General features: G+C 38.2%; 1 protein-coding gene across 21 annotated transcripts in view; it reads left to right on the top strand.

Annotated features, from left to right (window-relative positions):
* Positions 1–20,219, top strand: part of Tcf4 (transcription factor 4) — a 342,153-nt gene that overhangs the window by 267,399 nt on the left and 54,535 nt on the right. The gene's annotated exons all lie outside the window — the stretch shown is intronic.

The following is a 20,219-nucleotide window of genomic DNA, read 5'->3' as shown; positions in this document are numbered from 1 at the left end:
TTGGTCCTTTTATAACTTAGAGTGTTTACAGGGTTCTGTACTCCCTCGTCCCATCTGGAAAATATTTAAACTTCATACGTTCTATAAGATGAAAATACCACATATAAGGGGCTAGGCAGAAGGAAGAGAACGGAGAGCCATCATCACGTGTGTTTAGACTCAGTTGTTTGCTCAGAATCGGCTGCTGGAGGAATTGGAACAAATAGCTTGTGTGGGGGGAATGGTTTGGTCCAGGGCTGTACATTCCACCACAGAATGAGTCTTGGTTTGTAAAACTGACATTCTGTTGTGACTTCCAGATCCAAACAAATCTCTGCAAATTTCTGCCCGATCGAGTTAATAAGAAAATATATACATGCAGAGGCGAGAGCCGCGTGCTACTTGGCGGTTCTGTCAGTGCGGGTGGAAATAAGAGACGGATTTTACCTACTGTATTAACAGCCAGCCAGCAACTGCCAGGACCTCCAGCTCACTGGTTTGCTTGATTTTTTTTCTTTCTTTCTCTCTCCTATGGAGAACAATGGCATGTAGGAAAAGCCTCTGACAAGGAGAGTAGCAGATACAGGATTGGGGTTACTTTGTTTCTAATTGCCTTGTAATTGGGGAGTGGTTTCCACTTTCCCACTCCCTCACAGATGTGGTTTGGGAGGGACAGGCTTTGTCCTAGCCGGATGTGCAGAGGGACCAGAGGGTCATTCCCTGCTCTAGGCTTGTGATGTGCTCACACCTGTGCTCATTTCCCTCCATGATCAATGACCTTGCCTTAACCCAGGGTGACCCTTAGCCTCTGCCTGTGCTCAGGACTGAGTTCTGGGCTAGTGGACCCTCCTCCCTCTCACACTTACAGGTGGTTCCTGGAGCCTCATACACTTGTTTTTCCTGGTGCATGGTTCACTTAGCAGCCCGGCAAGACCTGCAATTTCATCCCTCTCAAGGGGCCAAGAAAGGGCTGCAAGGTGGGGGTGGGAGAGAGAGAGAGAGAGAGAGAGAGAGAGAGAGAGAGAGAGAGAGAGAGAGAGAGAGAGAGAGAGAGATTGCTGTTTGCATGTGCCTTTCTATTTTGTAGCTCATATGGTATCAATTACCATTTGATGGCAACGCCAGGCCTGAGGCCCTTTGCATGTTTGTCCTGTGAGAAAGATCTGGAAGAACCGACATATGGTTTTGATTGCAGCAATTGCAGGTTGATAGAATGAGTGCAGGGGTGAGGTGGGTGGGTTTTCCTTCCGGCCCTTTCCACTCTGGGTTGCTAATGTGCTTTGCTTGTGGAACTGGTCTTTTCATCATCCACCCGCTCCCCACCTTCTCCTCTCCCAACCCCCCCACCTCTCTACCACTATGCTTTCCCTGCCCTCCCTCCTCCTAGGCACATCCAAATCACCACTAGAAACATGTGGCCCACATTAAGGGCCTTCAATTAAAAACAAACAAAAGAATTGTCCACTAGTCTGTTAAAATCCTGGAGCAGGTCATTTCATCAAGATGGTCATGAGTATGCTAAAGTTAAAAACAAGTGGGGCGGGGATCAGGTCCCTCCCCTAGAAGCTCAGGATGTTTTTTAAAAGTCTATTGGTTAAGGTTTTAAACATTGACACAATGCTTGAAAATAGTAGCAGTAGACATTGGTGTGTGTGTGTGTGTGTGTGTGTGTGTGTGTGTGTGTGTTAGGAACTGGGTTATAAAGAACATTATAGACATGTTTCATGTGTGTTGCCCATGAACATTTTCTGTGATGCTTCTGGACTCACATATAATCTGTTCCATAGACTGGTGGACCATCAAGTAGAAATTTCTCTTATTATCCAACTATTATATTTGAAAGTAATACACACAATTAGTAGTTTACACAGTTTGAAAGGCAATATGGTAATTTGTGTGTGTGTTTCTATTCCTTTCTATTAGTCATTCAGTTGAAAACCTAACAATCAGAACACCCTGAATTGCAAAAGCCCCTAATAAAATTTTTGTAATTTATTAGGTATCCCCTAATAAGGTTTTTTAAAATGTAAGGTTGGCTGACTGTGGTGGCTCAAGCTAATCCTAGCATGTGGGAACAGAGGCAGGCATATCTCTGTGAGTTCAAGGCCAAGCTGGTCTTCATATTAAGTTCTAGGGCTATGCAATGATACCTTATTTCCACAAAAAAGAAAGAAAGAAAGAAAGAAAGAAAGAAAGAAAGAAAGAAAGAGAAGAATCTGAAAAAGAAAAAGAGGTAAGGTGCAAAATTGTTCTCCAGACCTGCTTTCCATGACAAAGCTTAACTATGTTTATTAAAAGGTTGTGAACATGACTAGGATGGAGATATCTGTATATTGGATTCTATGCATTGAGGCATTTGCCTAAGCCTATTTCTTTGCTGTGTGGAAGTCTTCTCCTTACTTTGTTAAATGACTGAGTTTTTAGGACTTTAATATGGTACTAATTTTGACATCTTGTAATCTTGCATGTGAGTAAATGCTAGGAAATGTTTGCATTCAAAGCAACTAGTAATTCGTTGAGTTACTCTAGTCACAGACTCACAGACTCTTAATTTATAAGCTTCTATTTGAATATTTGAATATATATATATATATATATATATATATATATATTATATATATATATATGGTAAGCTTTTCTACCTGTTGTTTGTGCCACCATTAGCTTCTTTGGGAAAGTTGCTTTGAGAATTCTAATGTGGAGACATAACACAAACAATAACAACATCTGTGTGTGGGGGGGTATATATATATACACAGACATACACACAATACACACACACACACACACACACACACACACACACACACTGCTTTCCTGAAAGCACCAGAAGCACCAGCAGCTCATTGCTGCAAACAGATCTGTGCATGGGTTGCTGGCTTGACTTGGAACATTCCAAGTCACTTAACAACAGCAGTGCAGGAGAGAAGACATTTTGAATCTTCTCAGTCCTAACACCATTCTGGTTTTGAAATGGAAAATGGAAAAGAGCTTTCTGAAAGAGAGATCTCTCTATCTTGAAGAGGTTATGTGTTAAAATCTCTCAAGGCCTCCTCAGACTACCCACATTGATTATCTGCCTCCCCACCCAGAGGACACAGAGGCTGATGGGAAATGTGGCCCTGTGTGTGTGTAAGAACACTTCTGCAGAGGCAGAAGGTGCCATTTGAGATGGCCTCTCTGCTTCTTGTGCAATAATATTTGGTATTCAGTTTGAAATTTAGCAACACTTACCAAGGAGACAATCTGCTTTTACATATAATTCTTTTAAAAATGAACAACAAAATAACTATCAACAGCTCTTAAAATCTGATTTGGACTTATAAAATCTCACCCAAGTTTATCTGTTGAAATGACCAATTTTATGGTAACATGAATGATGTTAAAAGGTGAAAAGTCGATGTCTTCATCCTTATTAAAGAAAAAGAAAAAGAAAAACTGCCTTAATGAAGGGTACATCTTCAAACTCTATGATCCTTGGAAACTCTAAAAAGATTGTTTGGTTGGATGGTTTTTATTAATTGATTGATTCGATTATATTTATTAGCAAATGGAGAAATATTTATAGGGCATGAATATTTATGAATGTATGCCATAAGCCACCATCCCATACTTGATTCAGTTCTCTTTTATAAAGAAGAGAATTGAAGCAGAGAATGAAGCTGCAATTCCTATGAGGGAAACCCCATGCTTGTTTTCATTGTAAAGAAACCTGACTTCTTAGATGTCTTTCTGGAGTCTGAGGCCTTGTCCACATATACTGGGTTCCACACTGATCTCACTTCATCCTGAAGAGCTTGTCATCTTTCCTTAGGATCTGTTTGTGGTCTTCATCCAGTGCAAGTATGCACTTTTATGCCCACAAGGAAGAGATCAGTAACTTCAAGGGCAGTGTCAATTAAGAACACCAAAATATAGTCCACCGAGTTAGAATTAAACTCAAACTTAATACTATATGGGTTTTGAATAAAATTTGAACCTTTGGGGAGAAATATTGGGGATTCTGATGAGCATTTTTTCCAGCTCTTTTTAATGTTTGCAAATCATTGCTTCCTGATCCTGGGGTGGGGAGAGAAAACCTCAAAGGAAAGGCTCAACGGGTTTCCTGGACATCAAATAGCTAGTACAAAACAACATTCTGATGACTTGCATGTAAATAAATCAGAAACATATGAATTAAACTTCTCTCTCAAAATACACATGGATTGAAAAAGAGAGAAGTGCTGAGGAAATGTGTTTTGGGTTTTGCTAAGCCCATGACATTTGAAAAATAGTATGAGACATTGAACAAACACAAAACACAGCTTGGCTCACCCATTCCTAATATTAGCGTCCTAGTTCAATGGCAAATCAATTTACCATATGCCCAAATATGAGCCACCTTTGGTGCACTCCTCCACACTTAATTGCTTGCAGTTTAATTTTTTTTCCAATTAGAAGCTCAAAAATAGCATCACATTTCAAGGAAATGAAAATCTTAGCATTTTCCCACCCAGTTGGTTTACATCAGACTATTTTAGAAAACACCAGAGAGCATTTCACCTTAAGAACAGTCATGTTGAGATGGTTCTCTCTGGTGGAGCTGATACATAGCAGAAGAAAAGCATCATTATTAGGAAACCAGGACCAAAGTCAATTTGCTGCTTAAACAGAAGTCAAATCCCAGTGGTAGTCAAAATGGATGAGCATGAATCATACCGTGGTTCAACTTTACCTTCATAGAAGATGTATGGTGTATTACCAATCTCAGATCCTATCTGAGTCTCTACTCTCTTTTACTCCTGAGCTTTGAAGAGGTATGAGAAGTGGAAGCTTTTGTTCTCTCACACACACTGCACTCAACAGACCTAACATTAGAGATTCTAAATCCTGGGACAATTGCAGAATGCTCAGAGCCTTTGATATTGTGTTCTTCCTCTCTCCTTGATATTGTGTTCTTCAGCATCTGGCTTTAAGTACAGGATCAGAACACAGGGAATTTAGGGAACAAAAATAGCCAGAGCTTCAGGCTTCTCCCTCCAACTGTAAGTCTCTGACATGCACTTGGCTGAAATCCTATATCTGCTCTTTGGACTAGCTTTCTCACTTGAGATTATCAGTTTGAAGTTAGAAGGAGGCAGTAGATTTCATCTTTCCTATTTAGGGACAACTTATTTTGGTTGCTTTAAAAAAAAAAACACTTATAATGTATCTTTCCTAAGTTCTTTAATCTGGGGGTGGCTAGAAACTTTGCCAGACAGCTAAGCAATCCCACTGATATTCATTTCATGTCTAGTATGGCCAAGTGTTAGATTATAACTAAAGGAGCTGGACAGAAGAAAGTCAATAGACATCTTTAGTGTGCTCCAATAACATTGATCAGGAAACTCAGTCCTCAGAAGGAAGACATACGAGGGCACCTTCCCCATATTTGCAGGAATGGAAGTCAAATGGGAATCAAGGCAGCAAAAAGTGAGAATATTAACTGGAAGATAACCACCCATATCTTGTTTACTAGGAAAAGAAAAGGAGTGATAGAAAGAAGAATTAGGTGACCTGTGGCATGAAGTATATTAAAACCGAGACTACCAGCAGAGTAGAACATGTGTAAACAGCAGAATGATTGGTCCAGGCCAACCAAATGGGGACAAGGGAATTCCTGAAAGCATAGAAGGGGAAAGGAAGAACTATATTAAGGAGCATGTGCAACTAAGAGCTCTATTCTTTGCCATCTTATCAGTGAATCCTCATTCTGAGATCCTATCATATGGCAGACACCCCCCAAAGTGATGCATTGCTTCCCTAGTTTACGGCTCTGAGGTAGTTTCAGATTGGAGTGGATGCAAGTGATCGATAATCTCATGAATTGGTGTAGCTTTGTACAATTTCCTTTTGAGAATATGGGATGTGAAAACTGAGTTCCACATACCACAAACACAGCAAATCAGATCCATAGACCCTATAGTGGAGAAAGCCATGACAAACTCTGCACATAGTTTATGGCAACTGTGCAGTGGCAGCCTAATTTCTTTTGTAGCTGTGTTACCACTGTCTGATATCTTCTCCCTCATAGAAGGGCAGATGTTCTTACCTATGGTCCCCTAAAAATCCCATTTGTGATTCTGAGGAGATTTTTTTTTTTCTGAATAAGACACTGGTAAAATTCTGGGCAGGTTCTTTAAAGTTGATAATCTGATGGATACACCTTGCAATTGGAAAGGGGTTTGCTTATCCTTTCTTTGCTTCTTTCCCTCATTTATTTGGTACATTTTATTGGCTCTCTACTCTAGGAAAAACTTTGCTCCAGTCATGCTTTAAAATGCAGCTTCTAAAATGACCCAAAAGGGCTTGTATTCTATGGGAGATAAGACCTGCATAATTCACAAAAGATACACATTTCTAAAAGTAAATAGGGAAACTTGGAAGCCAAATCTTCTGTTAACATTGACATTGCTGTTGTCAGAAGGTTATTTGGTCCATATCGTTCCTGACATCACGTACAAATACCCGTTATTCCTTGGACTTGTCAGAGAAGAAGTGAGTAAGTTGCCTACATCCAGGAAGTTTTCTATTAAAGAAAACTGTCAGAAATACTTTGAGCAGCCTCAGCCTATATGCAGATTCTTCAAACAAGACACCATGAGATCTAACCTTGTCATAGAATAGTCCCATGTTCAATGAATGTCATGTAACAGAGCTTGTGACTTGCCTGTGGCCAACTCATTAGTGATAGAGCCAAACTTGAAAGGTGGTCTTCTGCTTGCAGTGGTCAATTTTCACAGCTAATGGACTGACTTGAGACCTGTAGTTAAAACAGAAGAGGAGAGTATTGAACCTGCTGACAAAGATCATGAGTAACTTTGGCAGGAGGGCAGTTTGCATTTCAGTGAGAAGGAAGCCTCTGTTCCCTGTGTTAACTACATTAGTTACCTAATTGTCTGTCTAGAAAATTACAGCAAAGCTGAGCACTTTAGAACTATCGTCCACAATCTGTCTTCTTGAACATGAGCCCTCTTTATACATGGGTCTGAAGTAGTTTCTTTTCTTAGGGACAGCATGTGAATTAAGACCTGGTATGTATTATTTTAGATTTTAGTTTATATTTGTTTGTTTCATTGATTGATTTTTAATTAGGATAAAATTAGCCAGAATGAAGTGAACAATTCAGATGTATTTATTAGTATATTCAGAATGCTGAACCATCATGGTGTCTGACTAGTCCCCAAACACTTTCATGATCCCCAAGGAACATCCCACTTACTATACAGCTATTTTCTATCCTTCTGCCCATATTTTATAAGCTTTCGACTATAATATTATCTTATTCAAGACACATACACATATTGTATATACAATATATGCATATCAATTTCTTTTTCTTTATCTGTCTACTAATTTGGAAGTTCCAGACCGAAGACCCAATTCTTGGTAATTAAGTGAACAAAGATTGAACTTTTTGAACTGTTCCCCTTTTATCCACATTTAAGAAATCAGCTGGGTTTGACATTTCTGTTTTGAAAATCCAAGATTATTAAACAAAATAAGATGCCTATTAAAAGTTACATTTCTTGGACACCAAAGGAGCATACTTACTATAATTGTATTCTTAAAGAAATTACTATTGTTTACATTTATTTATACTGAATTTATTCCAGAATATTATTAAGTTAGCTGGTAGTATATCTTTGAACTATTTATCTCCAAAATTAAGAAATATTTTATCATATGAAAAAATACCTGGAATTTCATTATTAAAGAAAGCCAACTTAATTATGTTTTGAATATGCCTGAAGACACAAACTAATTATTATCAACTACTTATTTTTCTATTGCATAGTCTCTTGTTAGAAATACTAGGGCTCTTCTTAATTCCTACTTTCTTTAAGAAGTTTTGAAATAATTTTGTCATTATTAAATAGTTTCCCTATGTTTCTTTTGTACACACAGAACCTTCTAGCCTTGTGCTAGCTAGAAGCTCTGTTCTGAGTTAAATTGGGGAACTATGGCTGGTTGATTTAACCTAAATTTTTCTCTGAGCTTGGGGGAGAAGTGGGTACTGAAATAAGTAACAGAGAGCAAACTGATTGGCTGGTTGGCTATGTTGACAATTTGCATACCCTTTTTTTTTTTTTCATTTCAATCTGTGCCACAGAGTCCTACATTTGGTAATTATTTCATGCCTTTGTTTTCCATTTAAAGTAGTTAAAGCCATATGTTTTAACAGAAAAGAGATAATTCCTACTTTTTTTTTTCAGCTCAGTGAAAGGGGAGATAGGGTAACAATTTTGCAGTGTACCGTGGCTGTTCAGAACTCTAGCAGATTGGAGACTTGGTGTTCATGACAACTCTCTTGGTACACAAGAGAGGAAAGCATCTGCTTGAATCACCAGTGCTAAATTTGGTGTTTCAAAGCATAGATTTTGTTGGTAATTCTGCTCACCATCAGTAAACATCATTTACCAATCTGAAAGTTGTCCTTCAGGTAGCTTAAACCATTGGTAATTTGCAAGGCTGTTTGGATTAAGGGCTGTCACTTCTGATCTGGAGTTTGGTCTGAAAAGACATAGGATATAGCCTGATTCCTAGTCTCATTCAGTTGTATGACAGCAAGATTGTTTAGACACTTAACCTCTCTCTTGCCTGGTATTTCCTAATGATACAAGATGAGTAGGATGGTCGACTACTTGGATAGACAAGGTGTGATTGTGAAAAGTAATGTCTTTATAGTTTAAGCCTTGAACAATGAATCAATCATGGAATTTTACCAAATTGCCTTTTATGCAGTTAAGTTAAATGTCAAAACGTGTGTCTGGACAACCACACACTCTGTGGTTATGGTGCCTCTGCATGCTTTTATCTTCTCACTCTCCCTTGGAATCCAAGTCTGGCTGACATCTTTATTTCTTGGGCCTCTACTTCTGAAACTGTGATCCTCTGTGTTTAAAAGAACTGTCTTAATGCCTCTTCTCACTTCCTTACAAGAATTGGCTACTTGGGAATGGCAGCTGTTTGTATTTACTATATGCAGGCACAACAACTGAAGACATTTGGGTTTAGAAAAGTAGAGATAACTCATTTAGGGTTTCTCAAGGACAAATTATAAAAACATTAGCATTTTCTCTTTTATCTCCCTCCCCCCATACCCTGTTCCAGCATCATACCTTCACCACATTCCTTAAATCCTTTCCAAGGAACTATGGCATTGCTTCCCAAACGTGGGGAGTGATGGAAGATGTACTGAATAATAGTCTTTTGGCCATGAAGTATTTTAGGGTTTCAGGCTTTTATTCTTTGTAGTCATATTCCTTGACCTAGGTCTTCGGCAGTTGAATTGATTTATTTATCTAATAGTGCCTAAACTTGAGCTATTCCCTTTTAAAAGCGATACCACAACAGTTAATATCTATGCTCCAGCAGGAGCCTAGGCACTGGGGTTCAAAAGGAAGAAATGGAGAATGGTGCTTTCAGAATTGTGATAGGAGGACCATTATGGTGATTCCTCCACTTTCTAAAGAAAGTCCAACAATAAATACAGTGAGAAGTGGAATCATTAAGGCCAATGAATGCCTATCTTTCCTATGTTGCTATAATATTCTCACCCTGATATGTATCTTGAATGTAATTTTTTATTCATTATTCCATCAATACATTTAGTGAGATTTGAACCTCTGTGGTAAGTACTATACACTTACACATATACCCAAACATATCTGCCTTTTTAAAAATAATATTACTCTTAACCTTTATGTTCCTATGTCCAGGTAGACCAGATAACCTTAACAGCACTTCTTTCCGGCTACTACAGTGTAAGATAAACAATAATAATCAACAATTGGAGTTAGAGTTCATTATATTATTATTGTAGAGTCATAGAAATTACTTTCCTGGAGATTTGCAGCCATTATCTAACTGAGAAAACAGTATCTCTAGAGGTCATAGAGCTGTTTATTGGCAGATACAACATGTACTATTTTGATGTTTCAGCACCTCCTAATTGAACAGTTCTTGTCATCATAAAAATACCATTTGGCTGTCGAAGGTGAAGAAAGCTTTGAGATAGGAGATGATCTGTTATACATACCTGGAGATCAGGAATTTGTTGTGATTAGTGTAAATAAAGATATAACCTATGATAAAATCATAGCTATTGAAAATTTAAAATAAAAATGGTTCTTTGTAACATTACCTTTAATTTTCTGATGAACATTCAATAAATAAAAGTTGGGTAACAACTTACTTAGGTGTTGAGAATATATTAAAGAGTTGTGATGTACTTAGCATCCACAATGCTTTCTCTGTGCCAATCTTGAGCCTTTGATGAAGCCAATTCCTGTGGGAATGAGTGACAGAGGAATAGATCCAGGAAGAAGTCAAATTTCAACTGGTCCTGGTTTGGTATACATTAGTGTTTCAAGAAACCTTTAGCAAGGAGTAACTTGATTAGTCTAAGACACTTGAAGTTCAGGCCAAGGTGTCATGATGTTGGCATTGAAAATTTTTGTGATATACCAAGTTATGTACAGTAGCAAACACACAACATCTGCTCAGTTGATTTCAAGACAACTACAGTTGTAAAAAATAAAATGAAGTATTGGAGCTAGACACTAATGCACAGAGACAAGGCTATGTCCATACTGTATTTTAATGCATAGATGATGATGTTTTATCTTCTTATTGTTCTTCTATTTAGTCTACTGTTGTTTTCATCACTGAATGTCATGGAACTCTTAGCAGATGACTTTGTATCTCTTTGTATCTCCAGAAACATTAAACAACTTTGTATGTATCCCTGCCATTCCTTTGTGCAACCTCATTCTGAAAATCATGTTTCTTGTAGCATCTCCCATGAGTTCTACTGCACAGAAGCCTTCTGTGTCCTCTTGGGACAAAATGGTTGTCTCACTGTGGGAGCCAGCTCTTACTAAATGATCAAGCCAGGACTCTGCAGAGCTTTTCATATAAGCCCATCATCAGTCACCTTGGAGTATTCATAACCATTGTAATACTTAAAAGGTTAAGTCCCAAATGAGACTACATGATTCAGCGTCTCAAATTTGCCACTTAATTAGCTGTATGAAGTTGAACTCTTCAGTTATGTACTTTCTGTGCCTCAGGGTCTTTATCTGTAAGACTGGAATGGAAATAAAACAATGGGCTAAAAGAAAGAAAAAATTATATGCATAACTTGATTGGAGCCATGCCTGGCCTATCAGAAATAACATGCTAGCAGTATATATTGGCCCTGTCAGTCGTGACAAGAACTTACAGCCTCACAGACCTTGGAAATGGGTCTCTTTGCAGTAATGGAAAGTTGTGTCAAGTTGGGATGTCATTATTAATTGCTTTCCTTTATTTCTCTTTGATAACTCTGTGCCTGTCTTATGGCAGGGTAGACGTGAGATTTCAGTAGTTTAGTATATGCAAAGAGCTCCGAATCTCAAATGTGTATGTGACAACATAGTGAAGAAATTCCATTGAGTCTCTGCTGGCCATTTTACTGCCTCAGGGTTTCAGTGACACTACTTAGTAAATGTTTTCTAAAAGCACTGGTCAATGTAAGTAGTCACATTGCACCTTAGATGCAATGTGACTACTCTATTAGCAGTAGAAGTTTTATCTCAAGTATGCTTCTTTATTGAGGAAAGCGGGGTTTTTATTGGTGCGCCCCCCCCCCCCAGTAAATCTCTACAAAGACTATATGCAACTCATTTAAAATTAGAGTTTGGAAAGTGATTCAAACATTTTGGGCAATATAAATATTCAGAAGTTTTCCATGGGAGGGAAATGGTAGCAATATTCTTTCCCTTTTATTTATTTATTTATTTGGTGAGAAGAAATAATAAGACGGAGATGCGGGGCCATAAGTTTTCTGAAGGTACTGGTGGGCTTTGTGAGCAGAAGACATGTATGTTAGCATTGATGTGACTGCCATCTGTGTCGTTAAAGTGCTCCTAGCTGGCTGAGTTCAGTGACTAGAAAAGGAGGACACTGGCTGCTGTCTGCCCACCTGCAATCTGAGCATTGCTTAGGTTCCCCCTCTCTCCTTTTGCCTTTGGTGTCCTCTTGCTAGTTTTTACTTGTCATTTGATTAATAGAGACACAAGCAAGGAGGGGATAGAACTGCTTGCAATTCTCCTGCTTCTGAACAGAAAAATGGAAATTTGCTTGGTGAGGAAAAAAAAAATCTACTGGTTGAATTTAACTTAAAGGATTTAGCTTCAGGTTTCATGAATGGATAATCAAGAGTCAACTACTATTTGGAAGGGGAAATTGATATGTGGTATTTATGACAGGATGTGTGGACATGTGTTTGTGGAAAGGTTTTCTAAATCTATTACAATTTCATTGGGAAAATATATACAGGCTCTCTCATTTTTTTTTGTTGTTGTTGTTGTTTTGTGATGTAACCTGGTAGAATGGAAAGAGAATAGTGTTCTGTTAGTAGCAATAAAATATAGAGATGCCTCACATATAATTGGTGAATTTTATAAATGTTTGGAAATTCATGAACTGTTCTCTCATGACCTACCTACCCCACTTGAGCCCCAGAATGTCAATAAAAATAGTTTGAGAAGTAAAATCTTCATTGTGAATTGGTTTAGAACACTTAGAACTATTTGATTAATTCTTTTGACAATTTCAAGGGCTTTAGTTAGAAATAAAATCTTCACAAATTCATCATCTAGTGCCTGTGGATATTTTTCCATTTGGAAGAAGCATGTCTCTGTGTGTCAATAGAGACTTGGAGGGATTGTTGTTTGCATCTCCAAACATAACTACTTCTGCAATGATATTGCAGTATGGTCCATAACCATCGCTTGAATGTGAAGGAAGAATCCCCGTGTCTTCATCATTCACTATTCCTTGACATTGCAGTACATACTGAGAATGTATAAGTTGGAGGGGTGTAATCCCTGGAGTTTGCTCTTGTCTCAGATTCTGAGCTCTTGCTTGTCTCTGAGCGTGATTAACTTCCTTCCCATTTCAGGACATGTGGCTGAGCTGTTGTTTGAATCTGTTCACTTTCCTTTCCATTTTCTGGCCATTTCAAGTTTTTAAATCCCAAAGTTAGAATAGACTTTGGAAGAAGAGGCTGAGGATGGGATGAGCTGTCTCACAGTGTACACATCTGGGCAAATCCTTTAACTTCTGCAGACTTTGCAAAATGAGGTTGAATTCACTTGAGCTTTGAAAGCATGAAGCCAGAAAGTGAAAGAGAGTATAGCAGGTATAGAGGTGACAGGACAAAGAAAAGGGAGCCCCTGAAGGACTGATATAAAACTAGTATCCTGAGAAAGTGAAGATAGTAAAAGCAAAGAATATAGAATTAGGGGATCTAGTCACTGATAACATGAAAATGGGCAAGAAATGTGTAGAAGTCTTTTACTATTAAAAACCAAAAATAAGGTGACGGTACCATGCCTAACTCTAATCCTTTGTCAGAACCAATAGTGATCAAAAATGAACTTGCAACTCATGAGCTTCATTTCCAACACAGGCAGAGATTGGGGCTTGCAGCTAAACCGCCATGGTGTATATTATTGGGCACAATTTGCAGTCATTTTAGCAGATGGCTATTAGAAAAAAAAAGTCTCGAATATGTAGTGATACATAGGACTTTAAAAATAAAAAGACAATAGATGGAGTTTCCTGCCATCCTATCAGATGGACATTGGTTGTATCAGTTGTATGTGCTATATTGGTAATACCTAGAGTTTGTCTCTCCCACCATCTCAGCAAAACAGATCCTTCTTTCTGAGGAAAAACAAGTCATGACTAACTAAGCTGTTGTTACTGAGGAACAACATACTCAGCCACACTTCAGTCTAACACTCTCCCAACTGAACTATTTCAGCTTTACCCTGCCACTCTTTATGGATGGTCTTGCCTCTACCCTAGCGCTGTCTGGCAGGATGTTTTATGTATAAACAATTCCATGATGATGCTTGCTAATATGGTAACCAATGGCTGCTTATGATTCTTGAGCATCTGAAACATGGCAGCATGACTGACAACTGAAAATTGTTTCATTTTCATTGAGGTCACTTGAAATAACCATAGGTTACTAGTGACAACCATATTGGACAGCTCTTTTTAAGACACATTGTTGGAAGGCAATGAGTAAGTTTCTGTCAAAGGGTAAATTTTGTGCATTTCTAGAGTGCCTGTGATTGATTAGGAATTGTGATTGGCATGATATCGCTCATCATCCTGGTAAGAATTGCCCCCTATGACAAACAAGGAAACCAAGGCCCCAAGAGATAAATTGCTTTGTCGTATCTTCACAATGAATTGTTAAGAGTAGAAATTTGAACACTGTGAGTCCAGTTCAGAGCTGAGTAATTCTAGAAAATGCCAAGCCTATGCACATCTAGTCTGGAGGGGGGTTCTTCAAGCACATCTTCCTCTTCTTTATCTGTGGGTCAGCTGACAATTTCACTTTAACTTGGTCACATAGAAACTAACATTGTATGTCTCAATCTTATTAATATGCATACAACCCTGCCTGTGAGCTATTCTTTCTTGTAGTTGAGACCCAGGTCCTTGAAAGAGAAGAGTATAAGAATTGAGAGTCTGCCTTGCTGTTGAGTGATGAGTTGGTCAGCTAGGAGACTTTAAAGGCCATGTGGAGGCCAACAGACCCCAAAGCACATGCTAAACTCTTGTTATGTGAGTGTTTGACCGTCATAGTTGAGAACATGTGTAAAATCTTTCAAGGTCTGAGCTCTGAATGAGTGTAGCCAGCACTTGGGCATCTGTGGCACTATTTTAATGCAGTATTTTTTTGTTCCTTGTGAATGGTACAGTAACTCTCTTTAAGACTCTGAAATCATGCTGTTTCTGTTACTGCCTCATGCACTTTCAGCTATTACAATTCTCTTTAGAAATTGCATATTCACGCCGGACATTGGTGGCACACGCCTTTAATCCCAGCACTGGGGAGGCAGAGGCAGGCGGATCTCTGTGAGTTCAAGGCCAGCCTGCTCTCCAGAGTGAGTGCCAGGATAGGCTCCAAAGCTACACAGAGAAACTCTGTCTCGAGAAACCAAAAATAAATAAATAAATAAATAAATAAATAAATAAATAAATAAATAAATAAAAGAAATTGCATATTCACATTGTACTTGCAGAGTCACCAATGGGTAGTAACATTAAGAGACAGCTAAGACCTTCTCTACAATATAGTGACCACCAACCATTATTTTGCAGGGTCTGAAGCCATTTCTCTCTGGTCTTTTGAGTCACAGTTTCCCTTGCAGGAAGCACATTACTTCTCATATGCATGGTTTCGCCATAAGCATGCCTTATAATATGAAAATAAAACTAGTGTAGAGGAAAAAAAGATTCATGAGATCCCACAAAACTTTCTGTAAACTATCACAAAAGTGAAACTCATGTTGATAGTTAAGAATGTCATGTCCTACACACAGACAACAAAAATGGATTCATCATGTTGTGTTTACATATTCTTGCATACATGTACATGTATGAGTATGTGTCATTCATAGTCCATCAGTTTGAGAGTAGGTGCATGGGAGGGGTGGGAGGGAGGAAAGGGAAAAAGGAAAAATTACATCATTCTATTAGAGTTTAAAATATATAAAAATAAATGAGATGTAAAAATAAAGAATGTCTCATCTTTAAGAAGGAAGAATTGGGTGCTGGAGAGATGGCTCAGCAGTTAAGAGCATTGGCTGCTCTTCCAGAGGACGAAGGTTCAATTCCCAGCATTCACATGGTAGCTCATAACTGTCTGTAACTCCAGTTCCAGGAGATCTGGCACCCTCACACACACAGGCAAAACAGCAATGCACATAAAATAAAAATAAATCATTAAAAGTTTTTTTAAGGGAAGGAAGAATTGGTTTTAATAGAATCTAGACTTTTATGTGCACTTCTACTCTCTGCCTTATTACTGTGGCTTAGACGACTTTTCATTGGGAAAAGCAAACTGTTCTAAGTCACATTTGAATGCTTAATAAAAATAATGACCACAAAACCTGAACACAAGTGCTTGATTATTATTTTTTTTGCATGTCCACTTTGTGTCAGGATCCATTCTAGTTACTTTACACACAAATTACCAATTGCTTCTCATAAGTTTGCATAGTAGGTCTTGTTGCTCCCATTTTACAGAGAGGAACCTGGAGATGAGAGAGGTTAAAAGTGATAGAACTCACAGTCAGACTCAGGCTCATCTGGGTTAGTATATTTCACCTCTTTAGCATTTTTTCAGCTTTGTGAAGTGAAGAGTACTGTTGACAGTGCCACCTTTTCTCATCATTATGAAAGTTAGAATTATATTGTGAACTTCTACCACAAAACTCTTCCACAAGAGGTCCTGAACAATATAACCTTTGTTATGTTTAAATCTCCCTAAATGAAACCATAGGCCAGGAGAGGGAAGGGTAGGAAACACACCTCCTCCCCTTGGTTTGTGGGTGGGTGCTCCTGTTTGATATACATACATACATACATACATACATACATACATACATACATACATACATTGAACAGAAAAACTTTTATCATTTTCTTGCTGGCTAATAAGGATCATTGAGCCCAGCTAACGTGCCTTCTTGTAATTCTCAAATTATGATAGAAATTCCTTTTTGTTGTTATTGGTTTTGTTGTTTGTTTGTTTGGTTGGTTTTTGGTTTTTAGAGACAGGGTTCCTCTGTGTAGCCCTGACTGTCCTGGAACTCACTCTGTAGACCAGGCAGGATGGTCTTGAACTCAGAGATCCACCTGCCTCTGCCTCGTGAGTGCTGGGATTAACCACATGTGCCTCCGACACCACCTGGCTACAATAGAAATTCTATCTGTAGAATGAAACCATTTTTATATTTCCATCAATCTGTGGTTTAGTGTTATCTACAGATCTTTGTTAAGCTTGTGGCTTCTACGACTTTACTTTAAATTGAGAGAAGATGGTGACATTAACCTTTGATGTGAAGTATATTATACTACTAATTTTCTATGAGGCTTTTATTCAACAAATGATTTCAGTGGAAGAGTGATATAGCCTGTCAGCTCCAGCCAATATTCCCCAGTTCCAATTTGGCAATATTTCATACTTCCTTCTGGGGTGGGGGGTAGAATCCAGTATCTGTCTTGATCTAAGTTGTCTTTCTGGGCAAGTATGTTTCTCATGATATTTTCCTTGCCTTCTTATTGGGGTCCCATAAATATATTGCAGTGATGTTGGAGTTTTCCTTTGAAATTGGCCTGTTTTTTTTTCTTGTTCTTTTCTTGTTAAAAACAATTCCAGTTAGGTAAGTAATCTTTCTACAGAACTAGAAAAATAATAAGAAGGCAAATATATGAGGCCTTATTGAAATTAATATCGTCATGAAACTACTTATGGAAAATTCCACATAGACCGCTTGGAACTGAGAAACTGACAAAATAATTGAGTAAAGTAGAAAGAGTACAGCAGCCCACTGGCTGTCATTGTCATTTGAATTTGAAACATTAAACATAGTGTGAACATTATTATTGCTATTCATGTAGATATCCTCTCAGACCTTCACTACCATTTTAAGTGACAGTGTCTATCAAATGATGAAAAATAAAGAATAAAAACTAATTGTGTAGCTCTAACAAGTTCCACATATTGAGACAGCTCCTTGAACTTCCACTTTAAATTTTCTGATGGTTAAAACTCATGTTTTACCTCACGGGGGGGTGGGGAGGGGGGCTGGCATGTTGCTGAGTGATAGAATGCTTCCCTAGGATGTACCATGCATTAGATTTCATCTCCATCAGTCAGCTATAGGTAAATAAATAAAATGTGGCAAGTGGAAGCAGATAAATCCATTGGTCTCTTCAACTTTTGAAAACATACAAAAATTAAAAACTGTTTGCCTTAAAATGACATTGGAGACAAGAAAATATGGAATCCAAAGGGAAAATGAGTAGGGTCTAAGTTGCCTTATAAACAACTTTGTGTTTTAGAAGATACACCAAAATTACCTTAAAAAAAAAAAAACATTAAAAATGTGCTTTGGGCTGGGTGTTGGTGGTGCAAACCTTTAATCTCAGCACTCGGGAGGCAGAGGCAGGCAGATCTCTGTGAGTTTGAGGCCATCCTGGTCTCCAGAGCGAATGCCAGGATAGGCTCCAAAGCTACATGGAGAAACCCTGTCTCGGGAAAAAGAAAAAAAAAAAGTGCTCTGTCAGTGCCTTGAATCTCAGCACTTAGGAGGCAGAGGCAGGTAGATATCTATGAGTTCAAGGCCAGCGTAATCTACATACTGAATCCCAGGACAGCTAGTGCTACGTAATAGAGAAATACTATCTCAAAAATCCAAAACAAACAACAAACAAACCAAAAACAAAATCTCCAATTGGCTACAGCATCAGGAAATCAGAAATTAGATATTGTAGTATATGCTAAAATGTTTTCATCTTGTAGATATTCTTTCACAAGCAGGCAGTATTCATGAATTTACCTAAACAATCTTACCCTTAGCTACTTTAATTTATTCATAATTCAGAATCAAAATAGCTTTCTCATATATAACTAAAATTAATGAAAAAAATCTTATCTTACCCAAAAGGTCTTAAATGTTTTCACCAAAATTGAAAGAGAAAGACAGAGAGAGGGAGAGAGAGAGATGAACCATGTTAATATGATCAAATAGTATTGGCATTCTACTGTTCATGTTTAAGCATAGTAGTGGTAGTTACCAAAATTAAACTATAAATTCATCCTCAAAGAGTTGATTCCTGTTGTTTTTAACACACATGAAATAGAACAGTGTGAAGATGCCTTTTTTTCCCAGTAAATATGTATTGATTTCTGAAATGTGGAAGATAAACTGAGTACAGTCAGCTTACATTAAGACTCAAGGGCCAGCTACGTATCAGGCATGTGAATATACTACTGCCATTGGTGCCCATTCTGTCATTTGAATGAGGTCATTGAGTGGTCACTTTACCCTTTTTCTTGAAAACACCTTTTTTGCATCCTTTTAGCCTCCTCCTGAGACCTTTCTGAGTCATGCAGTAGCACCCTACCTATTTGTTCACTCTGTTCCTAGGAAAGCCTCAGGCTGGCCCCCTGCCCTAAAGGGTACTTTTTGTTCCTTAAAGGCACTCCAGGAATGATTTGGGGCTACCTTCAGCCCCTGATTATGAACCCTGTAGAAACAGGAATAAATTACCATCCATACATTTAAGAAGTAGAGAAAATTACAAAATGAGAAACTATGAAAAGCGGTATTTAAATCACTCTGGGACTTAGGGGGAAGCATGCTTGCTGTCCACAGCGTTAGTGACTCTTTCTGGTGTGGTTTGTTTTGTTTAACATCCAGGACCTCCAGATTTTCAAGGGCGTGTGGAGCATTTATTTGATGTATGGATGCAGATGCACGTTTCCCACATCTGTCTCTGTGGACCTACCCTTTGTGAAATCCTAAACCTGGTATTAACGCTTACACTTTCTGAGTCAAGGATGTGCCGAGAGAATTATATAATTTTTAGGGTGTTTGTTTATTGTACGTGGCAAAATGGAGTTTTTTTTATTTTTGTAATCCCGCCGCAGCCTTTTTGTTGGTGAATTTCTTCTCCTCTCACTGTGACCTGTGAATATCAGTGTAGGCTCACTGCCAAGTTTGTGAGCCGCTGCCTGCTTCAAAATGGAGGCAGGAAGGTATCCATTTTCATCAAGAGGATGAGCCGTTCAGTCTTTCCAACCATCTGGAGAGGAACTTTTAGAGCAAACGAAAATGGGAATTAAAAAAGGAAAAAAAAAAAGTATACTTAGCAGAAAAGGCAAGGGAGAGAACCAATTAAAGTTAAACTATACCTTATGAATTTATGCTTTGCTGTGATGCTGTCCTGCTTCAAGGAAACATAAACAAGAAAACATGAGGGCTATTTTTATAAGGAACTGGTTCCCCGAGTCTCATGAGGCTTAGTAAATGAATGTTAAGTAAATTAGGGTTTTGGCACACTTTTAAAGTTTATTGTACACACAAATATAATAAGCACTTTAAAAAAAGACAGCCCCTCTTCCTGTGTACATCTGATTGTTGGTGGTCCTTATGTTGATCCAGGCTCTTAATGGCCTTTTATGTACATCTCTGCAGACACTGTGTGGATGTAACAGATATATATATATATATATATATATATATATATATATATATGCTTATTCTTGGTTCATGTTCATTCTCTTTCCCTCCCTTCCCCCTTCTTCATCCCTCCTTTCTTCCTCCTGCCTGCCTCCTCCCTCCCTCCTGCATTGCAAGTGA

Source organism: Cricetulus griseus, chromosome 2 (assembly GCF_003668045.3).
Source record: "Cricetulus griseus strain 17A/GY chromosome 2, alternate assembly CriGri-PICRH-1.0, whole genome shotgun sequence".
Taxonomy (NCBI): Eukaryota; Metazoa; Chordata; class Mammalia; order Rodentia; family Cricetidae; genus Cricetulus; species Cricetulus griseus.
Note: the sequence above shows the minus strand (reverse complement) of the source record. Positions and strands in the feature narration are given on the sequence as shown.